This window comes from Hemicordylus capensis, chromosome 1 (assembly GCF_027244095.1).
Source record: "Hemicordylus capensis ecotype Gifberg chromosome 1, rHemCap1.1.pri, whole genome shotgun sequence".
Lineage (NCBI taxonomy): Eukaryota > Metazoa > Chordata > Lepidosauria > Squamata > Cordylidae > Hemicordylus > Hemicordylus capensis.
In genome coordinates, this window is record NC_069657.1 from 28,395,567 (window position 1) to 28,420,523 (window position 24,957).

The window sequence follows — 24,957 nt, forward strand, 5'->3', positions numbered from 1 at the left end:
AGCTTTGTGCTCATCCTCTTCTAAGCTAAAGCCTTAATATATACATGTAACTAAAATGGGACTTGGGATTCTACTAGTCTAGCTTTCAGAGCCACAGTTACAATCAGCAAGGCCACACATGGGTCTTTCAGCAAGTCTGATACTCAGTACCCATGGTGCAAATTCCTTCTTCACTGCTAACAGTGCTTGTATCCAAACTGAATATGAGTAAAGAAAAGTTATAACAGTTGAGATGGCCATGAGGGCTGGGGTGCATGTAACAAGGCTAGGGCTGACTTCTGAAGAAGTTCTGTTTTTGACTTTGGCGGGCACCAGATCAAACCCTTGATAACTTACTGCTGTGCAGGGTGTTGTGTTTTTTAAAAATAAACATAGCTGATTATAGCTGACACTGACTGGAAGACTATGCCAGGCAGATTGCTGATATCTAAATTGGGTCATTACATATAGGGGAGGGGGAAAACCCTCAAGCAAGTGAATTCATACTGATGGCCCCCCTCCTAAGATTCCACATTTTTATTTAAATGTCATGTATACCCAACATGAAAAGCTGCACAGATCAAATGTATACATCTCCACCATTAAAGATTCCTTTTTCATACACCTATGACTATGTTTCTGCTTTCCAAGACTTCAACTGTCGGCACTGCCAGGGACCAAAAAATAAAATTTTAATTGAAATAGAGATAAGATAGGAACCTTTAATTTACCTTCTCCCAGAGCAACAGGACTTTCCCAGCTGTATCTGATAGAGATATATACATATATATTTCCCGCTTCAAGCATGGGCTGGTGAAAAATTATCTTATCTTTAGATGAAATATTTGAGGGATTTGGGGATTTTGTGTGCCTCAGGACAAAGGACGGTGCTTATGAAAAAGATCACTGTCCTCCTTTCAAGGCAAAGTTCCATCCTTCTTGAAATGCCAATGACACAGAAAAAGATGCAGTTCCATTACCATAGTCTCTGTCATACATCCAAGCTGCTTTCACTTAGGCTTCTTCACAAAAAAGGAGGGATTCAAAACTGGCCAAAAATAAAAATAAAAATCATTCACGGCAGTTTCTCATACTCCATCATATATGTAAGATTTCTGACAGGGTTACAAATAGATAAGGGCCTTAAGGACTGCCATGTGCACCTTTTTGAGGTCATGCTGGGCCCTCCTCAGAAGATTTGTTATGTTATGAACTGAATTGGGGGGTAAATCAAATGTGGATTCTGACAAGATTAATATCATGGTGATCTACAGGGGAGGCCTGTTCATGAGGTGAGACTGCCTCAGGCAACAGCAGGGAGGTATGATGCTGCCACTGCCACCATCAGAGTAGCTCTTGGAGACCACTCTGACCACTGCAAGCTTTGCAAGCAATGAGGCGCTTCATACGATCAAAGTGAAGTGCCTAGAGGTGGTATGTGGGGAGAGTGGGCTTAGCCCGCTCTTCCCGCACACGAACAGGGAGCCTTCCTTGGGCAGCTGGAACAGCTGGCCACATGACTACTGGCTCCGTCAAGGAGCCAGTAGGGGCGGAGGGGATCGGGGGCTGCCCTTCCCCCAGAAGTCCCAGGATGGTGTGCAAGTGTGTGGGGCATTCTGGGGGAACCCCTGAGGCTGGAAGGCTTGTTGGAGCCTCCTGGTTGGGGGTTTCTTTGTGAGTTGCCATGGTGTGGAGCCACGCCTTGGAGCCTCATGATCGCCAAAACGAGGTTAGCGGAGCACTCACTCTGCTAACTTCGTTTAAGGGGCGAGGATTAAGCGGGCTAACCGCCGGGAGACACACTGCTCCTGGTGGTTCTCATGGCTGCTCAAAAGCGGGCTGGGCTCCCTTAGCCCGCTTTTGAGCAGTCATGTGAATAGCCACAATGTCTTTCACACTCCTTGAAAAGCTTGCAACAAAAACAAAACTTAATCAATTTTAAAAAGCCCGAGTGAACAGAAAGGTCTTCACCTGGCATCTAAAAGAAGAAAGTGACAATGCCTGAAGAGCCTCACTAGAGAGGCGATTCCATAGATGGGGTGCCACCACTAAAAAGGCTCTCTCCCTAGCTGCCACCCGCCTCACCTCATTTGGCAGGAGCACTCAGACCAGGGCCTTCGAATCAGATGTTAAGGTCTGATTCAGGACATTTGAGCCAAGGCTCTCTCTCAGATAACCTGATCCCAAGCCATTCAGGGCTTTAAAGGTTAAAAACAGCACTTTGAATTGGGCCCGGAAATGGATTGGGAGCTGGTATAGCTGACAAACAATAGGATTTTAAAATCCTATTGCTTTTTAAATGGTGTTGCATATCACTTCTTGACTGGAAAGGTAACCAAAGACTGGGGAGAAATGTTAGTAAGTAAATCAATGAATAAGAACAGAAAGAGTTCAAAAAGCAAATGGTGTTTTTTTAAAAAGAAAAAACAGCAATCGACTATTCCTCCTCCTGCTGTTTCACTGATAGCTATTAATGTGTTTTAAAGTCTTCCAGATTGGTCTTGAGAAATCAGTTATCCTGCTCCTTGTTGCAGCCGAAAAACCCACAGGAGCTGTTCATGGCAATCTAAGTTAATAAGCTGTAAACTAACTTTTTCAAAGGGATAAAAAAAAATTCCCTGTAACCTTTGACAAAATAATCACACCAGATATAAAACAGCCAAATGATGGTTAACAAAGATATCAAAGCACTGAAGCGGAAAAGAGATTTCCATAACCAGCCTGCTTCTAACTTGACTATTAATTCAGAATATCAGTAATTCTGGTGGCCAGTCTTCTTTGATTACTCTGTCATGTGTCTATTTTTAAAAAAACCAGGAAGTTGTTGTGATGTTTTCAGACTTTTCAGTAATAAATATTCTTTAGATCTCATGATGTTTGCATTCTAACAAATTTGATCAAATATGCATGCTCAAGAAATACGTATATCTAAACAATATTTATATTCTGTACTTAAAGAATATTTAGTACTTAAGTACTTCATGCTGCTGGGTAATCTGAAATGTTAAAAATGCACTTGTGAAATAACAAAATACACTTGTTTCCCCCTTGTTGATCCCCCCCACAATCATATAACTCTTTTTTTCCCCAAGCCATAAAGTGCTTGATCATTGGCTGATGATGCTTAACATTAAGTGTTCACTAAAGGTTTCAGTTCAGATCGAGAGAGGATTATTTGGGACTTGATTCACAAAACATGTACTTACAACTTCTATGGTCCTTTTATGTTAGAGAATCAGGATATTTGCATGCAGAAAGAAACTCTCTCAGTCCCAGTATTTCCTAGTCACAAAATAAAACCCATCATGTGAGACACCTCTGATACATCAACTACGCTTCCTTGCTCCCGCATGGGAGAAAAGGGGCATAGAAAGTGTAGTTTATTCTTTCCTATCTCCAGTGAGATTTGTGGTAGAAGAAAATAGGAGGCCTCACCCAAGACAACAGGTGAGACATCAGAATGACGACTTCAGAATTGTACTAGCAAGCAGGAGGCTGTTGGTTCAAATCCTCGCTGGTGTCTTTCCCAGAATATGGGAAACTCCTATATCAGGCAGCAGTGATATAGGAAGGTGCTGAAAGGAATCATCTCATCTGCGTGGGAGAAGGTAATGGTAAACCACTCCTGTATTTCTACCAAGAAAACCACATGGCTCTGTGGTCGCCAAGAGTCAACACTGACTCGACAGCACAACCTTTCCTTTCCTTTCATGGTGGCTTACCATGGGCTTGATAAAGCTGTGAGTTTTGCTGCTTACCTCAGACAGAGAAATGGTGGTTGGGGGGATGTGGTCACAAAACCATGACCAGAGGGCAGCACTTGGCTTGGATGGTCCCAAAATGTGCAGGCCTGGACTATACAGACACTTCAGTGATGCGAAAATTGTGTGACAGCAGAAGCAATTTGATGGGAGGCAGGCAACAATTTCTTTCTCGTCATCTTTTCCCATTTTATTTTATTTTATACATGTTATATCCTGCATTTCCTCCAAGGAGCCCAGAGCAGTGTACTACATACTTAAGTTTCTCCTCAAAACAACCCTGTAAAGTAGGTTGGGCTGAGAGGGAAGTGACTGGCCCAGAGTCACCCAGCAAGTATCATAGCTGAATGGGGATTTGAACACGGGTCTCCCCGGTCCTAGTCCAGCACTCTAACCACTACACCACTTTCCCTGAAAAGTTTCTGCTGGCTACTCTAAGCTGAGGATGTGGTCACTCTCTATGCCAGAAAGTTCTACACTTCTTTGTGGCATATTAACTGAGAGAATTCTTTTGGTGTGCTATGTTTTGCTGGCCTTTAGAACCTCAAGGCACTCAGGAACAAACCTTCCCGTAGGGTTTCAACTTCGCAACTTTCAAAAGAAGCTCAAACCTCCAGTAGTGGAAAAGATGGGAATAGCCAATAGTGGAAAAGGTGGGTAGGAATAGCTCTGTCACAGGACAATGCCACCGCTGCCCTTTATATAAATATGTGTTTCCTGTACTGATCTTGTATGAGACATTTGCAGTCATTCATTAGGAATGGACCCTTCCATTCTATCTCCATTACTCTTTTGAATATCAATTCAAAGCTGGATCGGATTATACTCCCCACAATGCCGAACTGGCCCACGTGATTAAGAAGGAGGGAGCACTCTCATCCTTATGTTTTTCCCAGGTATCATCCCAGTGTACTCCTTTTACCACCCAGAGGGGGTTATTAATCTGATCTGCTGCTCTACACATAATCCAAATACTATATTTGGGTTGTGTGTAGAGAGGCAGTTCAGATGAACTGTCCCTCCCCAAGCCATAAGGGATCACACAGGAAGAATATCAGGACATCAGGGAAAGCTATCAGGATGGGCATACTTTTGGACTATCCACCTTCTTAACCACATGGACCAGTTTGGTGAGGGAAGTATCATCTGAACTGGCCTTCAGTCTGACATCCTTGCAGGTTGCGAGAAACAGCTATGTAACTTCATTTTCATAGCTCTTGGGATTGCGCTCATATGCATACTGGGTGTGGCCCTCCAATTAAATGATGCCTAGTAAGCATTTGGCAGAACCCCACATAGTTTTAGTGGCAAGCACCACTTCAGAATTCTATTATGCCCTTTCATCAAGAAAAATGGGTAGAGTTTCACAGTAACAATGGCAGACAGATCATTTGTCCCAGTTCTCTACCAAGCCAGAGGACATTGGACACAAACTCCTGTGGTTCCTCCAACAGAAGTTGGCTACTCCTCCCTTTGATCGTATAAATACCCATTCTAGACACTAGCATCCTGACTAATGATGTGCCCACACTATATGAGATATGCCCATGCTACTGGAAGCTTTGTCTAGCTCAGCTATGTCCTTGTCAATCACACAGGGAGGGGGCAAATTTCACCCATCTCTCCTTTCCCTAAAAGCACCTGGTGCTACCAAAAACTATGTCCCAGAGGGTTGCAGAGCCCTCGGGGACATATTTTCAGATGGCACAGAGCACTCCCAGGGAAAGAGAGAGAGGCACAATTCTCACACACACACACACACACACACACACACACACACACACACTATTGCTGCTGCTGTGGTAGTTGGGAAGCCTCCAGTAGTATGAGCACTTGTTTCCACAGTGTGGCTGCATTGTTAGCTGATATGTCAGCAACTTTATTACTGATGTCAGTAGTAAACTTATTGTAAAACTGTAATGTTTATTACAGGTGTACACAGCACTCTTAAGCTCTGGCTGCCTTCAAGATTAGGAAAGAAAATGATTTGCTTGGTTGGACCAATGCAGTGAAGGTGGAGTATGATCCACTAAGCAAAGCTGTTGTGCAATATCTATTTGTTTCAATGAAGCTTGTGTTGGTTTCCAGTGCAAGCTCGCTTTGAGTGGAGACTGCAAAACAACTCCTTAATATTCCAATTTCCCACTCCACCCCAAGATCAAATACTCTCACAAAACTATGAACACAAAGTCTTATGATTTAAGACACAGTTCATTTTTCAGCTGTCCAGTTAGTCAACAATAGTCCATACTATTGTTATTAGGGTAGGATAAATCTCCTGCTGTAAATTGGGAGCTGGGCGCGATCTCAATTTCTAATCATATATAAGAGAAAGACAAGGTTGGAGGCCAGGAACTTGATGGAGCTTGATCGTCAGTCAAGCCCCAGCTGGGTAGGACAAGTGCACCATGCAGAGATTCTGTCGCCGGCTTTTGAACAGCTTTTGATTTTGTTGCCTGCAGGAAAATTGTCCTACCCAGCTGGGGCTTGACTGTCAGTCAAGCTCCTTGCCTCCAGCCTTGTTTTTATCTCACACACAATTGAAAATTGGGAGCACACCCAGTTCCAGAATGAGGATAAAAGGCTACTCCTATCCTGATGATGATTGTGTGAACTGCCCTAATGAGGTCATTTATACAAGCAAAAATGACACATGTGAAGCGCCTGACGGGGTTCTGTGGGGAAAGCGGGCTTAGCCCACTCTCCCCGCAGAGGAACAGCCTCTTGTAGCTAGGTAGCCAGATTAGCCACCCACATGGTTGCCGGATCTGTAATGGAGCTGGCAGGGGCTATGGGCATTGGGGGCTGTGCAGCCCCCGGAAGTTCCAGGATGCCCCACGTGAGCGTGTGGGGCAACCTGGAGAGACCCAAACCTGGGAGGCTGTTTGCAACCTCCCAGCCAGGGGTCTACTCATGTGTTGCCATGTGCCAGGGTGACACACGAGCAAATAATCAAGGTTAATGGAGCGATGAGGCTGCCCAGAGAAGAGGCAGTGATCGTCTGTGGGGAGGTAGGCACTTTCGGGCTTCCTCCCCGCAGAAAGCAGTAGCCTCCTGCAACGATCGTGAGGACTGCTTCTTCTTCTAGATTCACAGAGTCACACGCAATCTAAAAGAGGAGTAGTTTGCTTTTAGACTACATATTTGGCAGATGTCAGTGAAGCCATTCAGGCTTTTTGTAGCTGCTAAGTATGTATGTAGCTTTCTTCCATGGAATGGAGCGATACTTGGACCTAGGTCAGGATATCAGCCAATGGTGTTTTCATCATGCTACTGTTTCCCAACTGTTTCTTGCAAACATTTTACGTGGTTGTTGTTCTCCCATCTAGATTGAAAACCCTCTGGCTTCCGGATATGTTTGGGCGTGGGAGAGTTGAATTTCTGAACACTGTCCACTATGGCTGGTGAAGAGAACTAGAGATTCCAGGCAGCAAAATGATACGGCATATATACACAGCACTGTCAGCATGCATGTGCTAACATCACGTGAACTCTTGGAAAACAGATGAGTTGTTTTTCCAAATCTCAGTGAGAAAACGTATAGTAATAAAGCCATTTCTGAACTGAGTTGATGAGAACTCTTCCATTGCTATTGTGCATGTTAATCTCTGTAGCTGGATCCTATGTTGTTTTTAAAATACAGTAAAAATCAGAGAAATCAGAAAACAAAGAAATGTTTCAGACTCACACCTAGGCAAGGGGGCAGGGGTGGGGAGAAGATAGTGGAAAAGTTAAGTTAAAGCATTGAGAGAAAAAGAATGATCTCTTTTTTTAATTACACAATGAGGCTCTTCTCACGATTAGTGAGAAGAGCCTGAATGGGGTTTGTGGGGAGAACGGGCTAAGCCCACTCTCCCCACAGACAAGCAGTCAGATGGAGCCGGAGGAGGCTGGGGGATTGGGGGCAGCGCGGCCCACAGAAGCTTCAGCATGCCCTACGTGAGTGCGCAGGGCATGCTGCAGAGACCCCCGAGCCAGGAGGCTGCTTTTCAGCCTCCCGGTCAGGGGTCTACTCGTGAGTTGCCACGCCATGGAGCTGCGTCGTGGCAACTCACAATTGGAAAGCCCGGGTTAGCGGAATGCTTGCTCCGCTAACCTGGGCTTAGGGCAGGGGTACTTAAGCAGGTGACCCAAGATGGGACCCACGATGGGCTAGCCTCCACCCGATTTTCTCCCATCGTGTAAATAGCTTCAATGGCCTAGTTCATACAATCATTTGAATCTAGGTTTAATGTGGGTTACCAGCATTAGCATGATTGTGTGGACCCAGGCAAAGGTGGCCCAAGATGAATCTGGGATTCCCACCTTGGCATGGGTTCACACAATCACACTAATGTGTAATGTAATCACATGTTAAACCTAGATTTGAACTGTGTGAACCAGGTCAGTATCTGCCATTTTTCTCAATAACCTGGGTTACTACTACTACTACTACTTCTACAAAAACTTATATACCACTTTTCAACAAAAGTTCCCAAAGTGGTTTAGAGAAATAGAGGCGGGTCTCATGATCCGTGAGACCCGCTTTTGCTGAAATTGCGGGGAGAGCAGGCTAAGCCCATTCTCCCCACAGACAATCTCTGCAAAAGCCCTGGGCGGCTATATTGGCTGCCCACACGATTGCTGGCTCTGTGACGGAGCCGGTGGGGGCTGGGGAGCTCAGGGGCCACACACACCCTGGAAGCGCCAGTATGCCCTGCGCGAGTGTGCAGGGCATACTGGGGAGACCCCCGGAGCCGGGATGTGGCTTTTTACCTCCTGGTCGGGGGTCTACTCACGAGTAGCCATGGTGCGGAGCTGCACCACCGTTACTCATGATCAGGGAGCCCGGTTTTACGGAGTGCTTGCTCCGCAGACCCGGGCAAGGGGCAGGGGCACTTAGGCGGGTTACCCGCCTAGGAACCACTGGTCTCGCAGCCGAGCCCGGTGGTTCCCACGATCGGGAAAAATCGGGCTAGGCTTTCCTAGCCCAATTTCCCCCGATCATGAGAATAGCCCCATAAGAAAATAAATAAAGATGGATCCCTGTCCCCAAAGGGCTCATAATCTAAAAATAAACATAAGACACTAGCAACAGCCACCTGAGGGATGCTGTGCTGGGGCTGGATAGGGCCATAATCTTAATTAATCTTGGTAATATTAATAAGAGCCAGTGTGATGAAGTGTCTACCATTTCATCACTCTGTAGGGCATGTGCATGATAAATCAGGTTCAGATGCCTCCTCATGAAGATGCCTCCTCATGAAGCTCACCTTGGCAACTAACTTTCTTGGCCTGTCATACTTTGCAAGGCTGTTGTGAGGTTAAAAACCCCATTTTGAATTCCTTAGAGATGAGCTGAACATTATTTTAAAAAGAATTTTCAACTCAATTGATGGGAAAGACAGAACTCAGTGTGTGTGGCAGGGAGGGATAAAACAGTGACGATTTGAGGGGTGAGGCAGGAAATTCAATAAACATTTCATAGGATCACATCTCTGACTTATGGAAGAGGCTGTCTTGTATTTCCCTTATTCCCCCCACCCCCAAAAAAATTATATAAAAGAAATCAAAGTATATTTATTGTCATCTTTACCATTGTCATCCTTACCATTGTCATCTCTACCAGGTTGTTTAGAATTTTTATGTAATGTAATTGTCGGCAGGCCAAAAAACAGATCTAACGTTTGCAGTGTCTAAATTTTGTGCTGCTGTTTGTAAAATAAGATGTAAAGTTTGTAAAATAAGATATAGAGGCAGTTCTCACGAGCAGTGGGAAGAGCCTGAATGGGGTTAGCGAGCACAGATGAGCACGCTGACAGTCCTGGGCAGCCGGATCGGCTGCTACACGACTTCCGGCTCCATCACGGAGCTGGTGGGGGCTGCGGGGATCGGAGACCACGCGGCCCCCGGAAGTTCCAGGATGCCCCACGTAAGTGCACAGGGCATCCTGGAGAGACCCCCATGGGTGGGAGGCTTGTTTCAGACTCCCGGCGGGGGTCTCCTTGTGTGTTGCCATGGCACAGAGCCACACCACGGCAATACATGATCAAATAGACGGGCTTGGCAGAGTGCTCGCTAAGGCGAGGGCTACTTAGTAGGTTACCCGCTTTGAGGAAACCGGGCTTGCCTACGAGCCTGGTGGTTCTCACACTCGCCCCAAAGTGGGCTAAGCTCCCTTAGCCCGCTTCTGGCCGATCGTGAGAATAGACTCATAAAGTTAAATGTACAGATGTAGCGACCTACCCAGGTAGGGCCGGTCATTTGGATCAATGGGATCAGTTCCAATCCTGGCGGTCTGCACCGAGGTAGCTTGGGTTTTATACCTGGGCTAATAGTAACATGGAAGGGTGCGAGCAGACCCTTCTATCTTACTGCTCATGGGGCTGCTTGGACTGCCTGCAGCCCAAGCATCCACAGAGTCAAGAGGCAGGAGTGTCCAGCAGTGGGGAAATCCCCCAATGTACTGCCCCTTGTGTGGTGCATTGTGGGATGTGGGAGGTCACAGCCTGCTGCCCCTCTGCCCCAGTGCTGCACATGGCTCACTTGTGCACCGGTCGTGTGGGTGTGTGATCCCAGAGCTGTGATGATCATGTGGGGGGAGGTAGATGGGGCCCTGCCTTCCACCCACATCTTCCCCAGCCCTACCCAAAACAGTTGTGGGCATTACCTTGTAATCCATCAAAGAGGCACTTCACATGAGCAGTGTGAAGCGCTGTAAGGGGGTTTGCGGCAGGGAGCGGGCTTGACCTACTCTCCCCACACATGAGCTGGCAGCTTGCTGTAGGCAGCTGGATCGCCTGCCCACACAATTACCAGCTCCAATACAGAGCCAGTTGGGGCAGCAGGGATCAGGGGCCTCCCGCCCCCCAGAAGTACCAGAATGCCCCGCATGGGTGCACAGGGCATTCTGGGGAGCCCCCCCCAATGCCCGGAGGCTTGTTGTAGCCTCCCCATTGGGGGTCTACTTGTGAGTCACTGCAGTGCAGAGCTGCATCACGGTGGCACATGGCCAAGAAAATGGGGTTAGCAGAGAGTGTGCTCTGCTAACCTTGTTTAAGGGGGAGGCATTTAAGAGGCCGCATGGCTCCAGTTGCAGGACACGAGCAGCTGAAACCTGGCTTGGCTCCCTAAGCCCAGTTTCAGCTGCTCGTGAGAATAGCCTCAAGGAACAGAGCGTAAGGTAGTTTGGCATATAGTATTTGTGGATTATGGTTTGAACATATATATATTATAACTGGTTATAGACTGGATGAAATTCATTCATTCCTCCTTATTTGTTTAATTATTATTATTTTTAAATTAATTTATCTTTTGCCATGCTTCTATGGGTGATGACAGCCACAGCAGCACTGTGGGAAGGGCTGGAATTCTTCCTCATGGCCAACTCTGACAAGTGGCCATCCCCCCACCCCCCACCCTGCCCTGGGATGCTCTGGGAATGATGCTACATCAGAATGGCAATCTATTCTTTTTTTTCTTAGGAGCCCCCTCAGAACGAAATTCCATTATGTTGAAGCCTAATTCCAGGGACTTCAGGGGCGGGGTGGTGGTGGATGGCAATTGTTCAAAGTTGGCCACCAGGAAGTGTGCTGGTGCTTCCTGCACTGCTGTCCTCCACACACAATCAACCAGAGTGGTATAGTGGTTAGAGAGTTGGACTAGGACCAGGGAGTTCCTGGGCCAGTCACTTACCTCTCAGCCTAGCCTACCTCCCATTGTTTTGAGGACAAACATGATATAGGAACATAGGAAGCTACCTTATACAGGGAGGCACTTCTCACGATCCGTGAGAAGAGCCTGGGGAGAGTTTTAACTCACGATCTTTAAAAAACGAGTTTGCGGAGCACTTGCTCCGCAAACCCAGTTTAAGGGGAGGGGTAGTTTGGCGGGTTAACTGCCTGGAGGCCACCGGGCCCGCCTGCAAGCCCAGTGGTTCTCACAGTCAGGCAGAATTGGGTTAGGTTCCCCTAGCCCGATTTCGCCTGATCGTGGGAATAGCCTCAGTATCAGACCATCGGTCCATCTATCTCAATATTGTCTACACAGACTAGCAGCGACTTCTGCAAGGTTGCAGACAGGAGTCTCTCTCAGCCCTATCTTGGAGATCCCAGGGAGGGAACTTGGAACCGTCTGCCTGAAAGCATACAGACACTCTTCCCAGAGTGGCCCCATCTCCTAAGGGGAATATCTTACCATGCTCACATGTAGTCTCCCATTCAAATGCAAACCAGGGTGGATCCTGCTTAGCAAAGGAGACCATTCATGCTTGCTACCACAAGACCATGTGCACCACTCTGAGCTCCTCAGAGGAAAAGTAGGTTATGAAGTTATAAATACATACATACGTACATACATACATACAGTATTAAATGAAGTTAAAAAGAGGGGAAGGGGGACAGGTTACCTGTCACCACAAACCAGTGGCAAGTGAAGCCACCCCTCCATAGCTTGGAAAGAAGTTACACCCCATCAACCTGAAGTCACTGAAAGTAGCTGCCCACATTCACAACCTGTGAATGAGAAGGGGAAACCAGGGGATTGTTCAGAACAGAACTAATTGAAGTAGAACAAATAAAACTAATTTTTTTGTGCATCAATATGCAGAAAGGGAATATATACTTAATTGGAGGAGTAGGGGCTGTATTGGGCATGACTTCTAAGTGTGTGGTGCCACTATTTAATAATAAATACACTGGTGGTATAGGGAAGGATGACAAAGTGTAAAGGAAACAAACCACCAAAAAGAACCTGCTCGATTCTTTTATGGAAAGATTTCATTTAAAAATAACCAAGTAACAGTCATGACTTCTCAATGCCTGACGTCTTGAAACGCATTTAGATTGATGCAGTCAGAGCCTGGAGTTCTCTTGCTGAGTAAACAGTCAAGTGTTCTTAATAGGAATTGCAGTTTCTCGACATCTGTTGGGGAAAAGGGAATGGCGAAACAACAATTTAGATTGAGATTGGTTTTGTTAAATGCATTTAAATTCCAAGATTAGTGGTGTTTCTTCTTTTTCAATTAGCATTTACTCGCAGAAAGGTTACAGATGAAGGGGCTGAGCAAGAGATCTTGTGGGGAGGGTGAGTTCCCAGGGCAGTTCAGAAGGCACTAAAACCACACAAGGAGGACTGGCAGAGGACTTTAGCAAACTTCCTTACTTGTGTGCCAAAGTTGTGCCACTGAAAATCGATGCCACATGGGAAGTTCACTTCCGTCTCTCTCTCTACAAGTTATGTAAATCTGGTTGTTCCTGTCAAAGGTTGTCACAATCACATTTCTACGGTAACATAGTCTCCCATTCCAAGTTTGTGAATCTAGGGGTTCCTTATCAGTTCCTTTATTGTTATGGGTTCTGTGTCCCACTGTGTATCCATGTACATGTTTGTGTGTGAATTACTGTACCTGTGTTCATTTGACAGGCCCCCTCAAATGAAAGGGGTTTTTTGAAGACAGAATGTATATTACTGGATGTATGCTAAAGATAATGAGGTGCCTGAACATAATGCGGCTTGAACATAGTGAGCTCTTTCTCACGATTGGTGAGAAAGGGCTACATGGTCAGTGGGGAGGAAGTTTTTAAAAGCTTATTTTCCTGCAGATGATCCATTTCTGCATGTTTGGTGGGCAGATTGCCCACCCAGACGATTACCGGCTGCCCCACATTGCCCCGCCCCTGAAATTCCCATAATGCACCGCACAAGTGCAATGAGGGGATCCTCACTCTCCTCCCTGAAGCTGGCCGGGAGGCCCGCTGTCTGCCAGCCTAGTCTGGGCTGTCAGATGAGCATAAAAACAGGGTTGAGAGAACATCCTCAATGCTGAACATTATGAGGGTTGAACATAATGCTGGACATAATGAGGGTGGCTGGCACAACCAATGAAGCTATTCACACACGCAGGGAAAAGTGGGCTAAGGAAGCCCAGCTCAGTTTTGCCTCTGTGTGTGTGTGTGTGTGTGTGTGTGTGTGTGTGTGTGCACAGCCAGAATCGGGCTTGATCCACCTAGTCAGCCACCCTCCAAAATGAGGTTAGGAGAGCGAGCGCAGGAGTAGCACGTGGTGACACACGAGTAGACCCCCGAAAGGGAGGCTGCAGGCAGCCTCCCGGGCTTGGGGGTCTCTCCAAGATGCCCCATGTGCTCGTGTGGGGCAACTTGGAACTTCCAGGGGCCACACGGTCCCCGATCCCTGCAACCCTCACCAGCTCCGTGACAGAGCTGGCAGCCGTGTGGGCGGCCAATCCGGCCACCCAGCTACGAACGGCTGTTCGTCTGTGGGGAGAGGGTGCTAAGCCAGCTCTCCTCACAAGCCCAACAGAAGCTCTTCTCACAGATCGTGAGGAGAGCTTCACTGTCACTCATCAGTGGGGAGGTAAGCTCTTTAGAGATTCCTCCCCACTAACCCTTTTGCCTTTTCTCACTGCTCATGAGAAAGGGCCCAAAAACTGTGTTCTATCCGGGTTTGGGAGCTGGGTGTGCTTCCAATTTTTGGTTGTGTGGAAGCAAGGTAGGAGGAATGTTGCTTCCACACAACCGGAAATTGAGAGCACACATATCTCCCAAACCCAGGGAGAACACAGTGAGGTGGTTCCCACGATCTGCACATGAGCAGACAGTCTGCTCTGGGTGGCCGCAGCGGCTGCCCACACGACTGCCAGCTCTGTCATGGAACCGGCGGGGGCTGGGGAGTTCAGGGGCCCTGTGTGAGTGTGCAGGGCATGCTGGAGAGACCCCTGAGCTGGGAGGCTGCTTTTCAGCCTCCCGATCTGGGGTCTCCTCGTGAGTTGCTGAGCAGAAAAAACAGGTTTAACTGCCGGGCTATTTAAGTAAGTGCCCTGCTTAAGAACCACCGGGCTCGCAGCTGAGCCCGGTGGTTCTCATGATGGGAAGCCTCCGCTAGTCCAATTTCCTCCCATCGTGTGAATAGCCTCAGTTTTTGATTGTGTGAATGACCTCAGTGTGTAATGATGTGTACATGCATAGCTGTACGTGCATGCACAGATTGTATGTGCATTGCGCATAATATTTCAACAGGTTTTAGAAGAATTTTGAATATGGATTTCAGAACTGGAGCCAAAGTTCACATTGCACAGTAAATCCATGATGGATTTTTTGAGGTTCAACTCTTTACTTTTTGATTATTTTACTGATCAGAATCCTACACACACACATGCACACGTTTGTTTTGCAAGAAAAGAAAAATAGTGGCTGATATCTAGCCTAATTCCGTGCTGAAACATAGCGGGGGCAGATTTTTAGTGATTCCCCCTTGCCTCTGCAACTGCTTTTGCCTCCCAAAAACATGCCATAGAGACCATCAGGGACATATTTTGTGGATGCACAAGCAGCTGCAGAGGGAAGGTGGACTGCTAAAAATCATATTTCCCTCATGCGATGGGAAACTCTGATGCAACAACCTTGGTGGATTTTAATCAAGAAATGGGAGGAAATAAATGAATACCCTAGTATCATCACAATAGCCTCTCTCTGTCAATATCAGGAGATCTAACTATGGAACGTCTGGTAAATATAAATGAGAGCCAGCATAGTGTTGGACTAGGACAGGGGAGAGCCAAGTTCAAATCCCTATTCAGCCATGAAACCTACTGGGAGACTCCAGTCCAATCACTTATCTCTCAGCCTAACCTACCTCACAGGTTTGTTGTGGGGATAAACATAATCATGTACACTACTCTGGGCTCCTTGAAGAAAGTGTGGAATATAAATATAGAAACAGGCAAATAAAATATTCATGTAAATACTCTCTAGGATAGAAAAGTCCTAGAATTCCAAGAGTGTATCCGAACTATTGGGACCTTCCTGTTGCTATTTTCAAATACATTTGCATTTATAACCTTGGAGAAGCCGCTGCCAGTCTGTGAAGACAATACTGAGCTAGATAGACCAATGGTCTGACTCAGTATATGGCAGCTTCCTGTGTTCCTATGTCTTGCTGGGCACAGATGTTGAACTGTGGTGGTCTTTCTTTCATTTCCAATGCCTAGTTTGCTGTTTGGACTGCTCAGAATAAGTCAATCCATGAATGCAATAATAAATACAAGGGACAATACTGTGAATTTAATTCATGCTTGCTCTAAATATATGTACAGTATCAACAGGCATGCAAACAGTGACAGTTTGAGTCTTAAATAAATATATACATTTTTAAAGAATGACAAATAGAATGCACGAATGGAAATACGAACGTTTCTGAAGATGGAGTTTAGCAGTTTTATTCCTGTTATGCCATCTAATTGGGTTTAGACGCTTGTGTTCTCATTCGGACCGGATAGTTGTTTGCTGGTTCATTCAGGTCTCCTTCCAGTTAAAATTGTCTTTTAACAGGTCTGTGCAATAAGATCCACAGTTCCTAAATACCCCGTTTGGCTTTGTCTGTACTTCATCAGATTAACATTAGGGTGTGAAATCTCCAAGACAATATAAATGAGATCAATAAATAGTGCAATCAATCTCAGCTAGTTTTAAATGTCCACTGAGGTATTTAACAGAACTCGGTGCAGTCTGACACAATCGTACCAAATCAAGTACAGCAACATGAAAGTGAGGCATTCTCAGGTAATGCTCCCACTCATTACAGAGTCCATGCTTTGGATTCTTTCCTCCCATAGTGCTTAGATACATATGGAGTGAAACAAATAAGATGGAATTTTTTTATCAGCCCACTTAAAATTCCATTAACCCTCTATTTTTATATATTGCTGTTTAAACCGGAACCCTCCCATATAAATCTGGATGAGGCTTCTAGCTCAGGACTATGTCATCAACACTTATGTTGTATATTCCCATAGGGGATATGAGGCTGAGTATCCACATAACTCACTCCATCCTACAAAGTACGGGGCAAGGACTGTACTATCCAGTGCCCTAGCAGCCCAAACAGAGGGGCAACTAGGTAATTTTGGACCCTTGGCCTAATGAGTTTAAGCCCCCCCCCCCCCAAAAAAAAACCTCAGACCAAACCCACCATAGACCCACAGGACTGGGCCAGAGGGCATTTGGGAAAGAAAGAAAGAAAGAAAGAAAGAAAGAAAGAAAGAAAGAAAGAAAGAAAGAAAGAAAGAAAGAAAGAAAGAGTACTACACAACCATACACCTTCTTGATCATTCACCACAAACCCACAGATCTGGGCCAGAGTGCATTTGCAAAAAGATTGTTTGGAAAGGCCATGCAAGCCCCAGTGGATTCACACAGCTTCTTGACCATTTGCAAACTAACGGAAACAAAACATGTGTCCCTTGCTCCACAGTTCAATCACAAAACCCACTTGGACAGATAGTGCATTCATAAGGAAAATACATTAAAGCCACAACACATGCCCCTTGCTTCACATTTCTCATGCAGACCTTTTGGATCACAAACTTGAGCATGGTACATTTGTAAACAATTATTTTCTGTTTATTCAGATGCAACACTTAGAAGTTCTTCTCATGATCTATGAGAAGAGCTCCTGTCGGGTCTGTGGGAAGAGCTGGCTTAGCCTGCTCTCCCCGCAGACGATCCTGCCCAGAGCCCTGGGCGGCTGGATCGGCTGCCCACACGATTGCTGGCTCCGGTGGTTCCCGTGAGCACTGGAAAGCAGGCTAAGCTCCCTTAGCCCACTTTCCAGTGATCATGGGAATAGCCTCTTAGTTCCACTTTCACTAGCTGTGAAGTACTCTACAGATAAAGATAATTCTTTCTGGCAGTTTTACTGCAGTAGGGGGGAAATAATTAAAAATCACAGGATTGACTGATTTCCTTGAAATAAGGCAACAGAGTGCTGCCATCTTAGACGACCCGTGTGCCAAATATCAGAACTCTAAGACCAGCCGTTCTGGAAATGTAAAGGATTGGGCAAAAGGGGAGGGGGCATGTTGCACTTTTTATGAAGGCAAAGGGCAGAATCCTCCACATTGACCTGGAATGATAGTCCAAGGGGGAGACACATGTAACAACGGATTCATCAATCTGCTTCAAGCTCAATACACAGTCTCCTGCTAACCTATCCTACATATGTGCCCAATTTCAGAACTCTAGGCCAAGCCATTCTGGAAACTTAATGGGGGGTTGAAAAGGGGGAAAAATCATAATCTACATTTAATATTGCAGGCATTTAATTATCCTCCATATTAAAGTAATTGCATGAGAGGACCTTGAAGACGTTTTTGCTCATTATTGTTTGACCTGTACATATAGCCAAGAAGAGTGCAGAGGTCTTCTATTGATTTGTCCTTCACCGTAGTGATCACCTCGCACTCACCTCTAGTTCATGCCCATTAAATCTCTATTTAAAAGAAATAATAGGACTGGCAAGGTAACTCAATAAAGCAATGATTAGTTGGAGAATTTAAATGCCTTTAACTTTCAAAAAAAAAAAAAATTCAGAGGCTAAAATGAATTTGATCTGATCCAGCAATGGTGATGTACAAGCAGGAAGTAGAAAGCTCCTGCTTGGAGACCTACTGTAGTGGAGCAGTGCCCTTCTCTCTCTCTCTCTCTCTCTCTCTCTCTCTGAGAGCCGGTTCTCACAATCAGTCTAATATTAGGTAGGAATCTGAGATTCCAACAGTGCACCCACCCCAACGGAGCATGTCATGAGTTCATGATTTTTGGGCCATCTCCAGTTAAGAATAGACTTGGGAAGAATATGCCAGAAAGTATTCTCGAATGATTCTTGTGGCAAATATGTGAGATGGGAAATTCCAAGAATATCCTGCTGAACTTCCAATTATCCTTAGAATGTTCTCTGGATAATTCTCACGCAGTGGCTTCATTTGCCAATGAAAAGTTAATCTGCAACTTTTTGCAAATCAGTGACCAGAAGTTACCAGCTTAACACCAGGAATTAGTGTCTTTCAGCAGGGGAGGTAGAGTCATGCCTTCTCTGAAAAAGACAGTGAGGTCATTCACACAAGCGAAAACTGTGCTCTACCCAGGTTTGGGAGCTGTGTGTCCTCTCAATTTTTGATTTTTGTGGAAGCAAGTTAAGAGGAAAACCTGGTTAGAAGTGCTTGTGTGGAAGCAAGGCAGGAGGAAAGCTACCCAGGTTTTCCTCCCACCTTGCTTCCACACAACTGAAAATTGGGAGTACACACAGCTCCCAAACCCGGGTAGAACACAGTTTTTGATTGTGTGAATGACCTCAGTTTGTTTTAAGGTATGGAAGAAAGAATATTTTTTAAAAATTAATCAATTTGATTTGGCCTCTGTATGTCGGTGTGGCAGCCATTTTCTCTGCCACCGTGCATGCACAAATGGCCTCTGCAAGGCCTGGCATGGCCCAGGGCCTCACAGAGGCCATTTATGCATGCATGGCGGCAGAGAAAATGGCAGCCAAGCCGACACATGGAGGCCCAAACAGGCTGAATAAGCCGGTAAAATGGGCCATGGCGGTGCTGACTGACCCCAGTGAGGGGAGGGGGAACCTTCGTGTACCCACCCCCAATGGCCTAGAGCAGGCTTCCCCAAACTATGGCCCTCCAGATGTTGCTGAACTACAACTCCCAGCATCCCTAGACACTATTTTTTGTGGCTGGGTATACTGGAAGTTGTCGTTCAGCAACATCTGGAGGGCCGCAGTTTGGGGAAGCCTGGCCTAGAGGAAGCCCCCTGAAGGGGCTAAAGGTTTTTGGGTTTTTTGGGTTTTTTTAATTGCAACCCCCCAGAACCATTGGGGTGTGGGTGTGTGTTTCGGACCAAGGTTGGACCAAACAGGGCGGGGGGGGGGTTGGTTCAATCCCGGAACCATTGAACCGAACCGGTTCAACATAGAACCAAACCCCGCTTGAACTGTTTGCACATCCCTAATCACTAGGGGTGTGCACAAAACTGGAAAACCCAGTTTGGTTCGAGTAGAACCAAACTGAACCAGATCCGGTTCAGTGCACACTACAGCTGGGCCCGATCTGGCTCAAGTCCAGAGAGCTACGGAACTGTAAGTCAGCATAGGCCATTCTGGCCTACATGGACTGGTAGATATGGGGAGGAGAGCTGGTCTGTGGTAGCAAGCATGGATGGGAAATTACATGTGTCACCTGCTGAGAGACACTAATTCCTGGCGCTAAGCTGGTAGCTGCCGGTAGACATGTGCATGTAATGAATTTTTCGATTTGTTTCAAATTATTTTTAAAACGCCTCTGTTATTTAAAGAACAATTCACTCACGTACTCACTCACTCCTGTGCCGCTGAACCAGCAGCGGAAGTCAGCACAGCCAGGTGGGTAGGAAACTCCTCCAGCCTCTCAGGAGCCAGGCCACCCCTTAGCTTACTTCCTGGCCAGGAACCATGCAGGGGGATGCCATGTGCAGCGGGGTACAGAGTCATCTCCCCTACAGATTTCAGCTGCTCCGGTACTGATCTCTCTCTCCACCGCAGTCTTCCCTCCCACATGGTTTTGGACATATGGGTGGGGGGTGGAGGAATAGCCTGGGAAGCAGACTGGAGGTTTGGCCTAATCCAAAAAAGACAGCGTTTCCTAAGAGAAATCCGGCCCATTTTCTGAATAAGTTTGAAAATGTCAAACACGCTTCATTAATAAGGTAAATAAATCAACATATGAATTACCTTACCTCTATAAGCATTTAATGTAATGGAAAATTCCTGTTCCCCTAATAATGTTTTTTGCCAACCCTTTGTTCCCCCAAACTAGTATTTTTAGAGTCACTTCTGCTCAGGAAAGGAACAAGATATTTGCCAGTCCGATTTCCTGAAATCTTTCTGAATGGGGATTGAGTCTGAGAGCATTTCTGCATGCATAGAATGTGCTATGCTGCTTCTTCTTATGGCAGGGGTTGTTAACTTGGGGTCTTAAGAGGTGGGTCCCGATGGTCTGTGGAAAATCTTTGCTGCACTGGATCTAATTTGGTAAGCCAGGGTAAAATTCTTGAAAATAACTATCTTGAGTATTGATTTGTCTATATTTTTTCTGGAGCCTGATGAAAAATATATTATATAAACAGGGTGGGGATCCATGGGTAATTCTTGAGAATCTGAGGGGTCCATAAATGAACAAAATATTTTTTAAAAAATCTGACCTATAGGGTAATCTGGGGCCCATGGCTTGGCCACTCCCAGGCCTAGTATGAAGTTAAAAGTTGAACACTGGAAATCAAAACTATTTATTCTCTTTTTTTGTGTCTTGATTGTTTATTTAGATAATTATATTTATTTGTCTGGACTAGCAAGATAATAATTAAAGCGGGGAGAGGAAAACTTGTTAAGTTGTCAGATTCAAAGCCCGTAATAATTGCTTCCATTTGGTTGATTTGATAAAGATTTTGTACACTTTAGTTGGTACAAGGAGGATTTTATTGTATTGGGTGATATGAAGTTCAGCAGACTTGAAAAAATTGTTGGAAGACAACATATTTAATAATGGCCAATGGTCCACCCTTACAATTCCCCGCATTGCAAATCGTATGTGTGTTCGTGGAGGCTAACACATCAGCACATTTCCGCTTGGAAATGAAGAGCAGCAGGTACATTTTGACACACATTCAAATCAAATGTGTGCCTTTGATATCATATTGGCAAAACTCGATCATATGCTTTGCTAATCTAGTGTGCGGAGTCTCCTGTGCTTATGTTTTTTTGAATTGCAAACTGCACGGCCACGCTTTGCACTGTAAAATGTGTAAATGCGTAAATTTTGTCAGGACAGATTGCAACTGTGAGTTGAAGAAACAAAAAATATGGTGCATTCACTGTAAAGCGAGTGGGGGTGGGGCTTCTGAAAGGTTGTGAATGGATGAGGAATATTGCTTCTGCATCTTGAGACTTGACTGTGAACAGTAATATTGCAGCATTTATATAGCACTTGTGAGGAGAAGAGCTGGTCTAGTAGTAGCAAGCATTAATTGTCCTCTTTCCTAAGCAGAGTCTGCCCCTGGTTTGCATTTGAATGGGAGACTACATGTGAGCACTGTAAGGTATTCTCCTCAGGGGATGGGCCATTCTGGAAAGAGCACCTGTATACTTGTATGCAGAAGGTTCCAAGTTCCCTCCCTGGCATCTCCAAGATAGGGCTGAGAGAGACTCCTGCCTGCAACCTTGGGGAAGCCGCTGCCAGTCTGTGTGGACAATGCTGAACTAGATGGACCAATGGGCTGACTCGGTTGAAGGCTGCTTCCTGTGTTCCTACGTTCCACTTTGCTCAAAAGTGCTTCACATCTACTATCTCAGTGCTCTGTAAAATGAACTTGAAAGTTACACCAGTATTATTTATTCCCATATTGCGGATGGGGGAAGCAGACTAGAAGAATACTGGCCTTCCTATGTCTGTTTAGTGAAATAATGCACGTTAAGATTGGTCTTCCTAGCTCACACTCTTAGAAATAAACTAGAAGGAGCATCCTTAATACATGCATGATCTCACTAGACAGATATAGGCAGGCTATCCCCCTCTGTCATTTTCTCAAACTGAATTGACTCACCAAAGCTGCTATAAACTCTCTAGCACCATGACCCTGATCTGATTCTCCGTTACCTTTTATACAAATCCAAAGGACCACTTGCTAATCTACATCCAGACAAATCCTGTGCTGACACAACAGAGTTTTCTGTCACACAATGAAGTGCTTCAGACGATTGGTGTGAAGCACAATTAGGGTTAGTTCAGGGCTAAGCCTGCTCTCCCCGCACACGGGCAGGAAGCTGTCCCTGGGTGGCTGGATCGGCCGCCCAGATGCTTGCCAGCTCCATCCTGGAGCCGGCAGGGGCATAAGAACATAAGGATATAAGAACAGCCCTGCTGGATCAGGCCCAAGGCCCATCTAGTCCAGCATCCTGTTTCGCACAGTGGCCCATCAGATGCCGCTGGAAGCCACAGGCAGGAGTTGAGGGCATGCCCTCTCTCCTGCTGTTACTCCCCTGCAACTGGCGGGGATGGGCAGCAGGGATAGGTGGCGGGGATGGGCTGAAGGGATGGGCGGCAGGGATCGGAGGCCAGCTGGCTACCAGAAGTTCCAGGATGCCCTGTGAGAGTGCGCTTGGCATTCTGGAGAGACCCCCGGGGCCAGTAGGCTTGTTTTAGCCTCCTGGCAGGGGTATCCTCATGTGTTGCGGAGCCGCACCATGGCAGCACACGATCAACCAAACAGGGTTAGTGGAGCTCTCCCTCCGCTAACCTCATTTAAGGGGAGGGGTACTTTTGTTAGTTTGCTGCCAGGAGCCACGTGACTCCCGTGGCAGCAGATGACCAGGAGAAATCGGGCTAGGCTCCCTTTGCCCGATTTCTCCTGGTTGTGAGAATAGCTTCAGTGAGGATGTGATATATGGTGTTCCCCCCACCCATCTACAGTTGCCTGTTTCTCCTGAACCCGTGTTCCTTAGGGTTGAGAGGAACCTCAGGGACATCATTTGGGGAGGCGCAGATGGCTGCAGAAGGAAGAGAAAATTGCAGAAAATCCACCCCCCACCGCACAATTGCTAACCCCCGCCCACACATACAGAACAGAAAGCCCTGACATGCAAGTGTAGCATTCGTCTGGGTGTTAGTCACTGATCTCATAAAAACATAAGAACAACCCTGCTGGAACAGGCCCAAGGCCCATCTAGTCCAGCATACTGTTTCACACAGTGGCCTATCAGATGCCTCTGGGGAGCCCACAGGCAGGAAATGAGGGCATGCCCTCTCTCCTGCTGTTGCTCCCCTACAACAGCAGGAGGGGTCTTGCCTCTGAGGCTTAAAGCCATCTTGCCTATGGCCTATGGCCCTCAGACTATTAGTCATTGTTAGACTTGTCTTCCATGAATTTATCTAAAAACTGCTTAAAGCCATCCAGGCTGGTGGCAGAGAGTTTCAGAGATTAATTATGTGCTGTGTGAAAAAGTGCTTTCTTTTCCCAGTCCTAAATTTCCTGGAAATCCGTTTTGTGGGATGGCCCCTGGTTCTAGGGTTATGAGAGAAGGAGAAAATTTAATAATAATAATAATAGTAGTAGTAGTAGTAGTTGTTGTTGGTGGTGGTGGTGCCCTTGGTGCTGTATCAAAAGCACTTGAACACCATCTTGACATCTTGGGCATCAATAAAATTACAACACACCAACTACAGAAAGCCGCACAACTCGGGAAGGCCACACTACTACGATGATATCTTTAACTTTTCTTTAGTTATCCTACACCCTTGGAAAGGGCCCAATAATTAAAGTACCAAATCCAGTCAATAGCATCTGGTAGACTGTGTGTAAATAGCTTAACAACAACAATAATAACAACAACAACGAGCTGGGCCGGGCACAGAGCATGTGCGTCTCCGGCCGGCCCACTCATCCACCCGCCGCCATCTTTTCCTCCCCCCCACCCCCCGCGGCTTTCTGGCCATCCGTCTGTCTTGCTTCTTCTCCCCCCACCCTGCCCTTTTCTCCGCCCACCAAGCCACTGTCTGGCTGGTGGGCCAGCCAACCAGCCCGCTTCTTTCCCCCCCACCCACCTGGCCGGTTGGGCTTTTTGCTTTCCGACTGGCCAGCCTGCTTCTTCTCTCCCCCACCCACTTTTTGGCTGTCTGGCCAGCCCAGCTGACATGCTTCTTCTCCACCCACCTCTCACCACCTGCCCGCCGCTTTCTGGCTGGCCGGCCACTATTTTCTTCGCCAGCCATGGGTATGCCTTAGATAATTAAATATACAGATGATAATAATCATAATGATAATTTTAAAAACTTTGTTAGCCACCTCATAACAAATTGTTCTCTCTCCACTCTCTCCACACCATGCATAACTTTATAGACCTCTATCATGTCCCCCCCCTTAGCTACTGTTTTCTAAACTAGAAAGCCTCAGGGGTTATAGCCTTGCCTTGTAGGAAGGTGCTGTAGACCCTTGAGCATCTTGATTGCCCTCTCCCACCTTTTTATCTACTGGGCCACAGGACACTTGGTATGACTCTTGGTGTTTATTTACTAAGGGGACAGGCATTTATCATGTTAAACCCCTATTAAAATATTATGACGTATAACCCCTATTAAAATGTCATGCTGGATCTGCATTCAAGTGACTGTAGAAACATACATGCTTTCGTCTGAATGACTGTACCTGCACACATTTTAAAAGTCAACTTAGGTACAGGCCTCCTGAAATGCAGGATACAGATAGCAAGTGTACTACTGTACCTGCATTCAACATTATATGTGAATAACTGTACCTGCATACAGATCTGTACCTGTACACAGATTGTTTGAGTGCTCAACATAATGCTTGAACAGGGCTATAGTTACTTGTGGATGGGACATATGCTTTTT

The 24,957-nt window shown here is 46.2% G+C and overlaps 1 long non-coding RNA gene across 1 annotated transcript in view; it reads right to left on the bottom strand.

Moving 5' to 3' along the window:
* Positions 1-12,567: 12,567 nt before the first annotated feature.
* The window catches only part of LOC128340568 (uncharacterized), a 164,642-nt gene continuing 152,252 nt past the window's right edge, over positions 12,568-24,957 (bottom strand). The window contains exons 2-3 of the long non-coding RNA XR_008313804.1: positions 15,928-16,068; positions 12,568-12,641 (exon numbers count right to left, since the gene is read on the bottom strand). This is a non-coding gene — a long non-coding RNA (uncharacterized LOC128340568). The remainder of the gene's footprint in view (positions 12,642-15,927; positions 16,069-24,957) is intronic.